The 14,034-nt window shown below is 37.6% G+C and overlaps 6 non-coding genes across 6 annotated transcripts; all 6 read left to right on the forward strand.

The window, feature by feature from the left end:
• The first annotated feature begins 136 nt into the window (after nt 1-136).
• LOC135040239 (U1 spliceosomal RNA) lies at nt 137-300 on the forward strand. The gene has a single exon (XR_010234176.1). It is a non-coding gene; the product is annotated as a U1 spliceosomal RNA (small nuclear RNA).
• A 152-nt stretch (nt 301-452) lies between these two features.
• On the forward strand, nt 453-615 carry LOC135040259 (U1 spliceosomal RNA). The gene has a single exon (XR_010234193.1). It is a non-coding gene; the product is annotated as a U1 spliceosomal RNA (small nuclear RNA).
• A 671-nt stretch (nt 616-1,286) lies between these two features.
• LOC135040240 (U1 spliceosomal RNA) lies at nt 1,287-1,450 on the forward strand. The gene has a single exon (XR_010234177.1). It is a non-coding gene; the product is annotated as a U1 spliceosomal RNA (small nuclear RNA).
• Nucleotides 1,451-1,602: 152 nt separating this feature from the next.
• On the forward strand, nt 1,603-1,765 carry LOC135040260 (U1 spliceosomal RNA). The gene has a single exon (XR_010234194.1). It is a non-coding gene; the product is annotated as a U1 spliceosomal RNA (small nuclear RNA).
• Nucleotides 1,766-2,436: 671 nt separating this feature from the next.
• LOC135040248 (U1 spliceosomal RNA) lies at nt 2,437-2,600 on the forward strand. Its single transcript, XR_010234184.1, has one exon. It is a non-coding gene; the product is annotated as a U1 spliceosomal RNA (small nuclear RNA).
• A 1,750-nt stretch (nt 2,601-4,350) lies between these two features.
• TRNAS-ACU (transfer RNA serine (anticodon ACU)) lies at nt 4,351-4,424 on the forward strand. The gene has a single exon. It is a non-coding gene; the product is annotated as a tRNA-Ser (tRNA).
• Nucleotides 4,425-14,034: the final 9,610 nt, after the last annotated feature.

Genomic DNA, 14,034 nt, shown 5'->3' on the forward strand with positions numbered 1-14,034 from the left:
TGTTCATCTGAAAATATGTGTTCTCCCTGCAGTTGTTGTCCCCAGATGAGAGTTCCCTTGTGCTGCCTCAGTTGAATCTCCTTTACTTGACAGAGATGTGCCTGAGCAGCGGCCCTCCCCAGCCCTATCCCAAATCATACTTATTTTGCATAGGAGATACCATGGTCATGAAGATTGTTCTCCCAGGGTGAGGTTCATTCATTGCATTCTGGGTATGCTGACCCCTGTGATTTCCCCAAATGTGGGAAACTCGACTGCATTATTTGTGGTAGTGGGGGACTGTGTTTGTGCTTTCCTCTGGTCAGCTCTGGTAAAAGTCAGATTTCTTTGTCTCAGATCTTCCTCTAGCCTTGTTCTTCTTTCGAGAGTTCCCTTGTGCTGCCTCAGTTGGATCTCCTTCACTTGACAGGCGGGTGCCCGAGCAGCGACCCTCCCCAGCTCTAGCCCAACTCCTGCTTACCTGCCAGGTGATATACTATGATCAGGAAGGTGCTTCTCCCAGGGCAAGGCTCACCCATTGCACTCTGGGTGTGCTGATCCTGCGATTTCCCCAAATGTGGGAAACTTGACTGCATAATTTGTGTTTCCCCTGGTCGGCTCTCGTATAATTCAGATCTCTTTGTCTCAGGTCTATCTCCAGCCTAGTTTGCTGTCTGTTTCCACTTCTCTTTTCTTGAGCCGCTCCCTTCTATGCCCTTGCGCACTATCCTGACTTCTCCCGTCTGCTTACTTTGTGCCTTCCAACGCACAATGCGAACTACAGGTAGTGCTGCAGGGCCCACACCCTTTTACTCGCCTTACAGAGCAGCTCTTGAGCTGTTACAGTGCCCAGCTGCTGCAAGAAATCAGCTTGAATGCTTCAGGGGCTGGGGCATAGCCAACATGAGCCCCACACCGAAGGAGGGTGGAGGTGTTTAATGCGAACTAGGGGTCATCCAAGCGCCGCAAAAGGCCGCCATGCCCTGCACGCCCATTTACTCTTTTCATATGCAGACGAGGGTTGAAGCCAACTTTGACCCACTGCTTGGATGACATCACCGTATGCAAATCCGTCTTCTGCAGACCTTCCCCCAGGAATGCTTGCACTAGTTGTTGCATTTGGTTTGTTGTTTGGGGGTGCTTCAGTATTAGGCAGCCTTCTGCCCTCCCATGTTCATCTGAAAATATGTGTTCTCCCTGCAGTTGTTGTCCCCAGATGAGAGTTCCCTTGTGCTGCCTCAGTTGAATCTCCTTTACTTGACAGAGATGTGCCTGAGCAGCGGCCCTCCCCAGCCCTATCCCAAATCATACTTATTTTGCATAGGAGATACCATGGTCATGAAGATTGTTCTCCCAGGGTGAGGTTCATTCATTGCATTCTGGGTATGCTGACCCCTGTGATTTCCCCAAATGTGGGAAACTCGACTGCATTATTTGTGGTAGTGGGGGACTGTGTTTGTGCTTTCCTCTGGTCAGCTCTGGTAAAAGTCAGATTTCTTTGTCTCAGATCTTCCTCTAGCCTTGTTCTTCTTTCAAGAGTTCCCTTGTGCTGCCTCAGTTGGATCTCCTTCACTTGACAGGCGGGTGCCCGAGCAGCGACCCTCCCCAGCTCTAGCCCAACTCCTGCTTACCTGCCAGGTGATATACTATGATCAGGAAGGTGCTTCTCCCAGGGCAAGGCTTACCCATTGCACTCTGGGTGTGCTGATCCTGCGATTTCCCCAAATGTGGGAAACTTGACTGCATAATTTGTGTTTCCCCTGGTCGGCTCTCGTATAATTCAGATCTCTTTGTCTCAGGTCTATCTCCAGCCTAGTTTGCTGTCTGTTTCCACTTCTCTTTTCTTGAGCCGCTCCCTTCTATGCCCTTGCGCACTATCCTGACTTCTCCCGTCTGCTTACTTTGTGCCTTCCAACGCACAATGCAAACTACAGGTAGTGCTGCAGGGCCCACACCTTTTTACTTGCCTTTCAGAGCAGCTCTGGAGCTGTTACAGTGCCCAACTGCTGCAAGAAATCAGCTTGAATGCTTCAGGGGCTGGGGCATAGCCAACATGAGCCCCACACCGAAGGAGGGTGGAGGTGTTTAATGCGAACTAGGGGTCATCCATGCGCCGCAAAAGGCTGCCATGCCCTGCACGCCCCTTTTCTCTTTTCATATGCAGACGAGGGTTGAAGCCAACTTTGACCCACTGCTTGGATGACATCACCATATGCAAATCCATCTGCTGCAGGCCTTCCCCCAGGAATGCTTGCACTAGTTGTTGCATTTGGTTTGTTGTTTGGGGGTGCTTCAGTATTAGGCAGCCTTCTGCCCTCCCATGTTCATCTGAAAATATGTGTTCTCCCTGCAGTTGTTGTCCCCAGATGAGAGTTCCCTTGTGCTGCCTCAGTTGAATCTCCTTTCCTTGACAGAGATGTGCCTGAGCAGCGGCTCTCCCCAGCCCTATCCCAAATCATACTTATTTTGCACAGGAGATACCATGGTCATGAAGATATTTCTCCCAGGGTGAGGTTCATTCATTGCATTCTGGGTATGCTGATCCCTGTGATTTCCCCAAATGTGGGAAACTCGACTGCATTATTTGTGGTAGTGGGGGACTGTGTTTGTGCTTTCCTCTGGTCAGCTCTGGTAAAAGTCAGATTTCTTTGTCTCAGATCTTCCTCTAGCCTTGTTCTTCTTTCAAGAGTTCCTTTGTGCTGCCTCAGTTGGATTTCCTTCACTTGACAGGGGGGTGCCCGAGCAGCGACCCTCCCCAGCTCTAGCCCAACTCCTACTTACCTGCCAGGTGAGATACTGTTAAGTGGATTTTTGAAAGAAAACAATACTGTCAATATACTATTAAAACAAATTAAATTGGTAAAAATTATTGTACTTTAAGTAAAAATAAAAGAGCTAAAATATCAATCCCAGTTTTGGATTACTTTAATTAACAAAAAAAATGCATATAGCAGAGGATAGTTTCAATCTGCCTACCTCTGGGTTATAGGCCCAGCATGCTTCCATTGCAGTACTCTGCTGCACATGTAAGTGCAAGAGATCCTGAAGCACTCACTCATCATGGGAAAGTACCAATGTGTTTCTTCATTGGTTGATTTAAGAAAATTCTTACAAAAACTCTCCAGATTATTGACTTTTTAAAGTTTTTCTAGGAAACGTTCTAGATGAATGCTTATTAGGCTTTGTCAGTATGCACATTTTGCAAAATGTCTCTGTGGCGCAATCGGTTAGTGTGTTCGGCTATTAACCAAAAGGTTGGTGGTTCAATCCCAAGCAGGGACGTAATTGACCTTGTTATCAGATTTTGGTGATCTTTAAGTAGACAAGTCAAAATTTCAAACCCCCTCTTATGGTGTAGGGTACCTGGCCTTCTCTGATGTAATCAGAGTTAGATTTGATTAAGTGATTTTATAAAAAAACAGATAGGAAGTACAATTTAGCAGTGGGTTGCAGAGAAAAAGAAAAATGCTGGCAGAAAAATCCAATTGAGTGATTAAACAGCTCTTCATTTTCTGGCTTTATTTTTATGCTAACAAATTTGTTCTCTGAAAAGGGTCCACAAAGCCAAGTCTCTGATTAACACCTTTGTAGGGATGGTTTTTCACCTATTACTAAATTAAACTTGCTTCATTGGAAAGGCAGCAAGATGCATCCTCATTTCAATGTCTACTGAAATAATACAGGTTGACACCAGGAAACATTAACGCCACTGCATCCTTGCTGCTTTCTCATGTGGAAGTCTGTTTAATGTGAAAACAAGGTGATATCTAATTAGCACACAGGTAAGGAATTAAGAAAATATTTAAGGGTGAAGATGTTTCTCACAAAATCGTTGCCCCAATGCATCATTGAAATTCAAGCTGGAAAGATGATTTTTATATATCACTTGTACATGTTGTATTGCTCTTCTGGTGACAATGTAGTTTGTTTTTGTCAATTACCATTTTAATAATAGGGTAAAGAAAATTAAGTGGATTTTTTAAAGAAAACAATACTGTCAATATACTATTAAAACAAATTAAAATGGTAAAAGTTATTGTACTTTAAGTAAAAATAAAAGAGACAAAATATCAATCCAAGTTTTGGATTACTTTAATAAAAAAAAATGCATATAGCAGAGGATAGTTGCAATCTGCCTACCTCTGGGTTATGGGCCCAGCATGCTTCCATTGCAGTACTCTGCTGCACATGTAAGTGCAAGAGATCCTGAAGCACTCACTCATCATGGGAAAGTACCAATGTGTTTCTTCGTTGGTTGATCTAAGAAACATCTTACAAAAACTCTCCAGATTATTGACTTTTTAAAGTTTTTCTAGGAAACGTTCTAGATGAATGCTTATTAGCCTTTGTCAGTATGCACTTTTGCAAAGTGTCTCTGTGGCGCAATCAGTTAGTGTGTTTGGCTACTAACCAAAAGGTTGGTGGTTTAATCCCACCCAGGGACGTAATTGACCTTGTGATCAGGTTTTGGTGATCTTTAAGTAGACAAGTCAAAATTTCAATATCTCTCTTATGATGTAGGTTACCTGGCCTTCTCTGATGTAATCAGAGTTAGATTTGATTAAATGATTTTATAAAAAACAGCTAGGAAGCACAATTTAGCAGTGGGTTGCAGAGAAAAAAAAATATACTGGCAGAAAAATCCAATTGAGTGATTAAACAGCTCTTCATTTTCTGGCTTTATTTTTATGCTAACAAATTTGTTCTCTGAAAAGTGTCCACAAAGCCAAGTCTCTGATTAACACCTTTGTAGGGATGGTTTTTCACATATTACTAAATTAAACTTGCTTCATTGGAAAGGCAGCAAGATGCATCCTCATTTCAATGTCTACTGAAATAATACAAGTTGACACCAGGAAACATTAACGCCACTGCATCCTTGCTGCTTTCTCATGTGGAAGTCTGTTTAATGTGAAAACAAGGTGATATCTAATTAGCACACAAGTAAGGAATTAAGAAAATCTTTATTTAAGGGTGAAGATGTTTCTCACAAAATCGTTGCCCCAATGCATCATTGAAATTCAAGCTGGAAAGATGATTTTAATATATCACTTGTACATTTTGTATTGCTCTTCTGGTGACAATGTAGTTTGTTTTTGTCAATTACCATTTTAATAATAGGGTAAAGAAAATTAAGTGGATTTTTGAAAGAAAACAATACTGTCAATATACTATTAAACAAATTAAAATGGTAAAAGTTATTGTACTTTAAGTAAAAATAAAAGAGCCAAAATATCAATCCCAGTTTTGGATTACTTTAATTAACAAAAAAAAATGCATATAGCAGAGGATAGTTTCAATCTGCCTACCTCTGGGTTATGGGCCCAGCATGCTTCCATTGCTGTACTCTGCTGCACATGTAAGTGCAAGAGATCCTGAAGCACTCACTCATCATGGGAAAGTACCAATGTGTTTCTTCGTTGGTTGATGGAAGAAACATCTTACAAAAACTCTCCAGATTATTGACTTTTTAAAGTTTTTCTAGGAAACGTTTTAGATGAATGCTTATTAGCCTTTGTCAGTATTTACTTTTGCAAAGTGTCTCTGTGGCGCAATCAGTTAGTGTGTACGGCTATTAACCAAAAGGTTGGTGGTTCAATCACACCCAGGGACCTAATTGACCTTGTGATCAGATTTTGGTGATCTTTAAGTAGACAAGTCAAAATTTCAAACCCCCTGTTATGGTGTAGGGTACCTGGCCTTCAATGATGTAATCAGAGTTAGATTTGATTCAGTGATTTTATAAAAACAGCTAGGAAGCACAATTTAGCAGTGGGTTGCAGAGAAAAAGAAATATGCTGGCAAAAAAATCAAATTGAGTGATTAAACAGCTCTTCATTTTCTGGCTTTATTTTTATGCTAACAAATTTGTTCTCTGAAAAGTGTCCACAAAGCCAAGTCTCTTATTAACACCTTTGTAGGGATGGTTTTTCACCTATTACTAAATTAAACTTGCTTCATTGGAAAGGCAGCAAGATGCATCCTCATTTCAATGTCTACTGAAATAATACAGGTTGACACCAGGAAACATTAACGCCACTGCATCCTTGCTGCTTTCTCATGTGGAAGTCTGTTTAATGTGAAAACAAGGTGATATCTAATTAGCACACAGGTAAGGAATTAAGAAAATCTTTATTTAAGGGTGAAGATGTTTCTCACAAAATCGTTGCCCCAATGCATCATTGAAATTCAAGCTGGAAAGATGATTTTAATATATCACTTGTACATTTTGTATTGCTCTTCTGGTGACAATGTAGTTTGTTTTTGTCAATTACCATTTTAATAATAGGGTAAAGAAAATTAAGTGGATTTTTGAAAGAAAACAATACTGTCAATATACTATTAAAACAAATTAAAATGGTAAAAGTTATTGTACTTTAAGTAAAAATAAAAGAGCAAAAATATCAATCCCAGTTTTGGATTACTTTAATTAACAAAAAAAATGCATATAGCAAAGGATAGTTTCAATCTGCCTACCTCTGGGTTATGGGCCCAGCATGCTTCCATTGCAGTACTCTGCTGCACATGTAAGTGCAAGAGATCCTGAAGCACTCACTCATCATGGGAAAGTACCAATGTGTTTCTTCGTTGGTTGATGGAAGAAACATCTTACAAAAACTCTCCAGATTATTGACTTTTTAAAGTTTTTCTAGGAAACATTCTAGATGAATGCTTATTAGCTTTTGTCAGTATGTACTTTTGCAAAGTGTCTCTGTGGCGCAATTGGTTAGTGTGTAAGGCCATTAACCAAAAGGTTGGTGGTTCAATCCAACCTGGGAATGTAATTGACCTTGTGATCAGATTTTGGTGATATTTAAGTAGACAAATCAAAATTTCAAACCCCCTCTTATTGTATAGGGTACCTGGCCTTCTCTGATGTAATCAGAGTTAGATTTGATTCAGTGATTTTATAAAAAACAGCTAGGAATCACAATTTAGCAGTGGGTTGCAGATAAAAAAAATATGTTGGCAAAAAAATACAATTGAGTGATTAAACAGCTCTTCATTTTCTGGCTTTATTTTTATGCTAACAAATTTGTTCTCTGAAAAGTGTCCACAAAGCCAAGTCTCTGATTAACACCTTTGAAAGTATGGTTTTTCACCTATTACTAAATTAAACTTGCTTCATTGGAAAGGCAGCAAGATGCATTCTCATTTCAATGTCTACTAAAATAATACAAGTTGACACCAGGAAACATTAACGCCACTGCATCCTTGCTGCTTTCTCATGTGGAAGTCTGTTTAATATGAAAACAAGGTGATATCTAATTAGCACACAGGTAAGGAATTAAGAAAATCTTTATTTAAGGGTGAAGATGTTTCTCACAAAATCGTTGCCCCAATGCATCATTGAAATTCAAGCTGGAAAGATGATTTTAATATATCACTTGTACATTTTGTATTGCTCTTCTGGTGACAATGTAGTTTGTTTTTGTCAATTACCATTTAAATAATAGGGTAAAGAAAATTAAGTGGATTTTTTAAAGAAAACAATACTGTCAATATACTATTAAAACAAATTAAAATGGTAAAAGTTATTGTACTTTAAGTAAAAATAAAAGAGCCAAAATATCAATCCCAGTTTTGGATTACTTTAATTAACAAACAGAAAAATGCATATAGCAGAGGATAGTTTCAATCTGCCTACCTCTGGGTTATGGGCCCAGCATGCTTCCATTGCTGTACTCTGCTGCACATGTAAGTGCAAGAGATCCTGAAGCACTCACTCATCATGGGAAAGTACCAATGTGTTTCTTCGTTGGTTGATAGAAGAAACATCTTACAAAAACTCTCCAGATTATTGACTTTTTTAAGTTTTTCTAGGAAACGTTTTAGATGAATGCTTATTAGCATTTGTCAGTATGTACTTTTGCAAAGTGTCTCTGTGGCGCAATCAGTTAGTATGTACGGCTATCAACCAAAAGGTTGGTGGTTCAATCCCACCCAGGGACGTAATTGACCTTGTTATCAGATTTTGGTGATCTTTAAGTAGACAAGTCAAATTTCATACCCCCTGTTATGGTGTAGGGTACCTGGCCTTCTCTGATGTAATCAGAGTTAGATTTGATTCAGTGATTTTATAAAAACATCTAGGAAGCACAATTTAGCAGTGGGTTGCAGAGAAAAAGAAATATGCTGGCAAAAAAATCAAATTGCGTGATTAAACAGCTCTTCATTTTCTGGCTTTATTTTTATGCTAACAAATTTGTTCTCTGAAAAGTGTCCACAAAGCCAAGTCTCTGATTAACACCTTTGTAGGGATGGTTTTTCACCTATTACTAAATTAAACTTGCTTCATTGGAAAGGCAGCAAGATGTATCCTCATTTCAATGTCTACTGAAATAATACATTTTGACACCAGGAAACATTAACGCCACTGCATCCTTGCTGCTTTCTCATGTGGAAGTCTGTTTAATGTGAAAACAAGGTGATATCTAATTAGCACACAGGTAAGGAATTAAGAAAATCTTTATTTAAGGGTGAAGATGTTTCTCACAAAATTGTTGACCCAATGCATCATTGAAATTCAAGCTGGAAAGATGATTTTAATATATCATTTGTACATTTTGTATTGCTCTTCTGGTGACAATGTAGTTTGTTTTTGTCAATTACCATTTTAATAATAGGGTAAAGAAAATGAAGTGGATTTTTGAAAGAAAACAATACTGTCAATATACTATTAAAACAAATTAAAATGGTAAAAGTTATTGTACTTTAAGTAAAAATAAAAGAGACAGAATATCAATCCCAGTTTTGGATTACTTTAATTAACACAAAAAAATGCATATAGCAGAGGATAGTTTCAATCTGCCTACCTCTGGGTTATGGGCCCAGCATGCTTCCATTGCAGTACTCTGCTGCACATGTAAGTTCAAGAGATCCTGAAGCACTCACTCATCATGGGAAAGTACCAATGTGTTTCTTCGTTGGTTGATGGAAGAAACATCTTACAAAAACTCTCCAGATTATTGACTTTTTAAAGTTTTTCTAGGAAACGTTTTAGATGAATGCTTATTAGGCTTTGTCAGTATGGACTTTTGCAAAGTGTCTCTGTGGCGCAATCAGTTAGTATGTACGGCTATTAACCAAAAGGTTGGTGGTTCAATCCCACCCAGGGACCTAATTGACCTTGTTATCAGATTTTGGTGATCTTTAAGTAGACTAGTCAAAATTTCAAACCCCCTGTTATGGTGTAGGGTACCTGGCCTTCTCTGATGTAATCAGAGTTAGATTTGATTCAGTGATTTTATAAAAACAGCTAGGAAGCACAATTTAGCAGTGGGTTGCAGAGAAAAAAAATATGCTGGCAGAAAAATCCAATTGAGTGATTAAACAGCTCTTTATTTTCTGGCTTTATTTTTATGCTAACAAATTTGTTCTCTGAAAAGTGTCCACAAAGCCAAGTCTCTGATTAACACCTTTGTAAGGATGGTTTTTCACCTATTACTAAATTAAACTTGCTTCATTGGAAAGGCAGCAAGATGCATCCTCATTTCAATGTCTACTGAAATAATACAGGTTGACACCAGGAAACATTAACGCCACTGCATCCTTGCTGCTTTCTCATGTGGAAGTCTGTTTAATGTGAAAACAAGGTGATATCTAATTAGCACACAGGTAAGGAATTAAGAAAATCTTTATTTAAGGGTGAAGATGTTTCTCACAAAATCGTTGCCCCAATGCATCATTGAAATTCAAGCTGGAAAGATGATTTTAATATATCACTTGTACATTTTGTATTGCTCTTCTGGTGACAATGTAGTTTGTTTTTGTCAATTACCATTTTAATAATAGGGTAAAGAAAATTAAGTGGATTTTTGAAAGAAAACAATACTGTCAATATACTATTAAAACAAATTAAAATGGTAAAAGTTATTGTACTTTAAGTAAAAATAAAAGAGCCAAAATATCAATCCCAGTTTTGGATTACTTTAATTAACAAACAAAAAAATGCATATAGCAGAGGATAGTTTCAATCTGCCTACCTCTGGGTTATGGGCCCAGCATGCTTCCATTGCTGTATTCTGCTGCACATGTAAGTGCAAGAGATCCTGAAGCACTCACTCATCATGGGAAAGTACCAATGTGTTTCTTCGTTGGTTGATAGAAGAAACATCTTACAAAAACTCTCCAGATTATTGACTTTTTTAAGTTTTTCTAGGAAACGTTTTAGATGAATGCTTATTAGCATTTGTCAGTATGTACTTTTGCAAAGTGTCTCTGTGGCGCAATCAGTTAGTGTGTACGGCTATTAACCAAAAGGTTGGTGGTTCAATCCCACCCAGGGACGTAATTGACCTTGTTATCAGATTTTGGTGATCTTTAAGTAGACAAGTCAAATTTCATACCCCCTGTTATGGTGTAGGGTACCTGGCCTTCTCTGATGTAATCAGAGTTAGATTTGATTCAGTGATTTTATAAAAACATCTAGGAAGCACAATTTAGCAGTGGGTTGCAGAGAAAAAGAAATATGCTGGCAAAAAAATCAAATTGCGTGATTAAACAGCTCTTCATTTTCTGGCTTTATTTTTATGCTAACAAATTTGTTCTCTGAAAAGTGTCCACAAAGCCAAGTCTCTGATTAACACCTTTGTAGGGATGGTTTTTCACCTATTACTAAATTAAACTTGCTTCATTGGAAAGGCAGCAAGATGTATCCTCATTTCAATGTGTACTGAAATAATACAGGTTGACACCAGGAAACATTAACGCCACTGCATCCTTGCTGCTTTCTCATGTGGAAGTATGTTTAATGTGAAAACAAGGTGATATCTAATTAGCACACAGGTAAGGAATTAAGAAAATCTTTATTTAAGGGTGAAGATGTTTCTCACAAAATTGTTGACCCAATGCATCATTGAAATTCAAGCTGGAAAGATGATTTTAATATATCACTTGTACATTTTGTATTGCTCTTCTGGTGACAATGTAGTTTGTTTTTGTCAATTACCATTTTAATAATAGGGTAAAGAAAATGAAGTGGATTTTTGAAAGAAAACAATACTGTCAATATACTATTAAAACAAATTAAAATGGTAAAAGTTATTGTACTTTAAGTAAAAATAAAAGAGACAAAATATCAATCCCAGTTTTGGATTACTTTAATGAACAAACAAAAAAATGCATATAGCAGAGGATAGTTTCAATCTGCCTACCTCTGGGTTATGGGCCCAGCATGCTTCCATTGCAGTACTCTGCTGCACATGTAAGTTCAAGAGATCCTGAAGCACTCACTCATCATGGGAAAGTACCAATGTGTTTCTTCGTTGGTTGATGGAAGAAACATCTTACAAAAACTCTCCAGATTATTGACTTTTTAAAGTTTTTCTAGGAAACGTTTTAGATGAATGCTTATTAGCCTTTGTCAGTATGTACTTTTGCAAAGTGTCTCTGTGGCGCAATCGGTTAGTATGTACGGCTATTAACCAAAAGGTTGGTGGTTCAATCCCACCCAGGGACCTAATTGACCTTGTTATCAGATTTTGGTGATCTTTAAGTAGACTAGTCAAAATTTCAAACCCCCTGTTATGGTGTAGGGTACCTGGCCTTCTCTGATGTAATCAGAGTTAGATTTGATTCAGTGATTTTATAAAAACAGCTAGGAAGCACAATTTAGCAGTGGGTTGCAGAGAAAAAAAATATGCTGGCAGAAAAATCCAATTGAGTGATTAAACAGCTCTTTATTTTCTGGCTTTATTTTTATGCTAACAAATTTGTTCTCTGAAAAGTGTCCACAAAGCCAAGTCTCTGATTAACACCTTTGTAAGGATGGTTTTTCACCTATTACTAAATTAAACTTGCTTCATTGGAAAGGCAGCAAGATGCATCCTCATTTCAATGTCTACTGAAATAATACAGGTTGACACCAGGAAACATTAACGCCACTGCATCCTTGCTGCTTTCTCTTGTGGAAGTCTGTTTAATGTGAAAACAAGGTGATATCTAATTAGCACACAGGTAAGGAATTAAGAAAATCTTTATTTAAGGGTGAAGATGTTTCTCACAAAATCGTTGCCCCAATGCATCATTGAAATTCAAGCTGGAAAGATGATTTTAATATATCACTTGTACATTTTGTATTGCTCTTCTGGTGACAATGTAGTTTGTTTTTGTCAATTACCATTTTAATAATAGGGTAAAGAAAATTAAGTGGATTTTTGAAAGAAAACAATACTGTCAATATACTATTAAAACAAATTAAAATGGTAAAAGTTATTGTACTTTAAGTAAAAATAAAAGAGCCAAAATATCAATCCCAGTTTTGGATTACTTTAATTAACAAACAAAAAAATGCATATAGCAGAGGATAGTTTCAATCTGCCTACCTCTGGGTTATGGGCCCAGCATGCTTCCATTGCTGTACTCTGCTGCACATGTAAGTGCAAGAGATCCTGAAGCACTCACTCATCATGGAAAAGTACCAATGTGTTTCTTCGTTGGTTGATAGAAGAAACATCTTACAAAAACTCTCCAGATTATTGACTTTTTTAAGTTTTTCTTGGAAACGTTTTAGATGAATGCTTATTAGCATTTGTCAGTATGTACTTTTGCAAAGTGTCTCTGTGGCGCAATCAGTTAGTGTGTACGGCTATTAACCAAAAGGTTGGTGGTTCAATCCCACCCAGGGATGTAATTGACCTTGTTATCAGATTTTGGTGATCTTTAAGTAGACAAGTCAAATTTCATACCCCCTGTTAGGGTGTAGGGCACCTGGCCTTCTCTGATGTAATCAGAGTTAGATTTGATTCAGTGATTTTATAAAAACAACTAGGAAGCATAATTTAGCAGTGGGTTGCAGAGAAAAAGAAATATGCTGGCAAAAAAAAACAAATTGCGTGATTAAACAGCTCTTCATTTTCTGGCTTTATTTTTATGCTAACAAATTTGTTCTCTGAAAAGTGTCCACAAAGCCAAGTCTCTGATTAACACCTTTGTAGGGATGGTTTTTCACCTATTACTAAATTAAACTTGCTTCATTGGAAAGGCAGCAAGATGTATCCTCATTTCAATGTCTACTGAAATAATACAGGTTGACACCAGGAAACATTAACGCCACTGCATCCTTGCTGCTTTCTCATGTGGAAGTCTGTTTAATGTGAAAACAAGGTGATATCTAATTAGCACACATGTAAGGAATTAAGAAAATCTTTATTTAAGGGTGAAGATGTTTCTCACAAAATTGTTGACCTAATGCATCATTGAAATTCAAGCTGGAAAGATGATTTTAATATATCACTTGTACATTTTGTATTGCTCTTCTGGTGACAATGTAGTTTGTTTTTGTCAATTACCATTTTAATAATAGGGTAAAGAAAATGAAGTGGATTTTTGAAAGAAAACAATACTGTCAATATACTATTAAAACAAATTAAAATGGTAAAAGTTATTGTACTTAAGTAAAAATAAAAGAGCCAAAATATTAATCCCAGTTTGGATTACTTTAATTAACAAACAAAAAAAAGCATATAGCAGAGGATAGTTTCAATCTGCCTACCTCTGGGTTATGGGCCCAGCATGCTTCCATTGCTGTACTCTGCTGCACATGTAAGTGCAAGAGATCCTGAAGCACTCACTCATCATGGGAAAGTACCAATGTGTTTCTTCGTTGGTTGATAGAAGAAACATCTTACAAAAACTCTCCAGATTATTGACTTTTTTAAGTTTTTCTAGGAAACGTTTTAGATGAATGCTTTTTAGCATTTGTCAGTATGTACTTTTGCAAAGTGTCTCTGTGGCGCAATCAGTTAGTGTGTACGGCTATTAACCAAAAGGTTGGTGGTTCAATCCCACCCAGGGACGTAATTGACCTTGTTATCAGATTTTGGTGATCTTTAAGTAGACAAGTCAAATTTCATATCCCCTTTTATGGTGTAGGGTACTTGGCCTTCTCTGATGTAATCAGAGTTAGATTTGATTCAGTGATTTTATAAAAACATCTAGGAAGCACAATTTAGCAGTGGGTTGCAGAGAAAAAGAAATATGCTGGCAAAAAAATCAAATTGCGTGATTAAACAGCTCTTCATTTTCTGGCTTTATTTTTATGCTAACAAATTT

This window comes from Pseudophryne corroboree, unplaced genomic scaffold (genome assembly GCF_028390025.1).
Source record: "Pseudophryne corroboree isolate aPseCor3 unplaced genomic scaffold, aPseCor3.hap2 scaffold_737, whole genome shotgun sequence".
Taxonomy (NCBI): Eukaryota; Metazoa; Chordata; class Amphibia; order Anura; family Myobatrachidae; genus Pseudophryne; species Pseudophryne corroboree.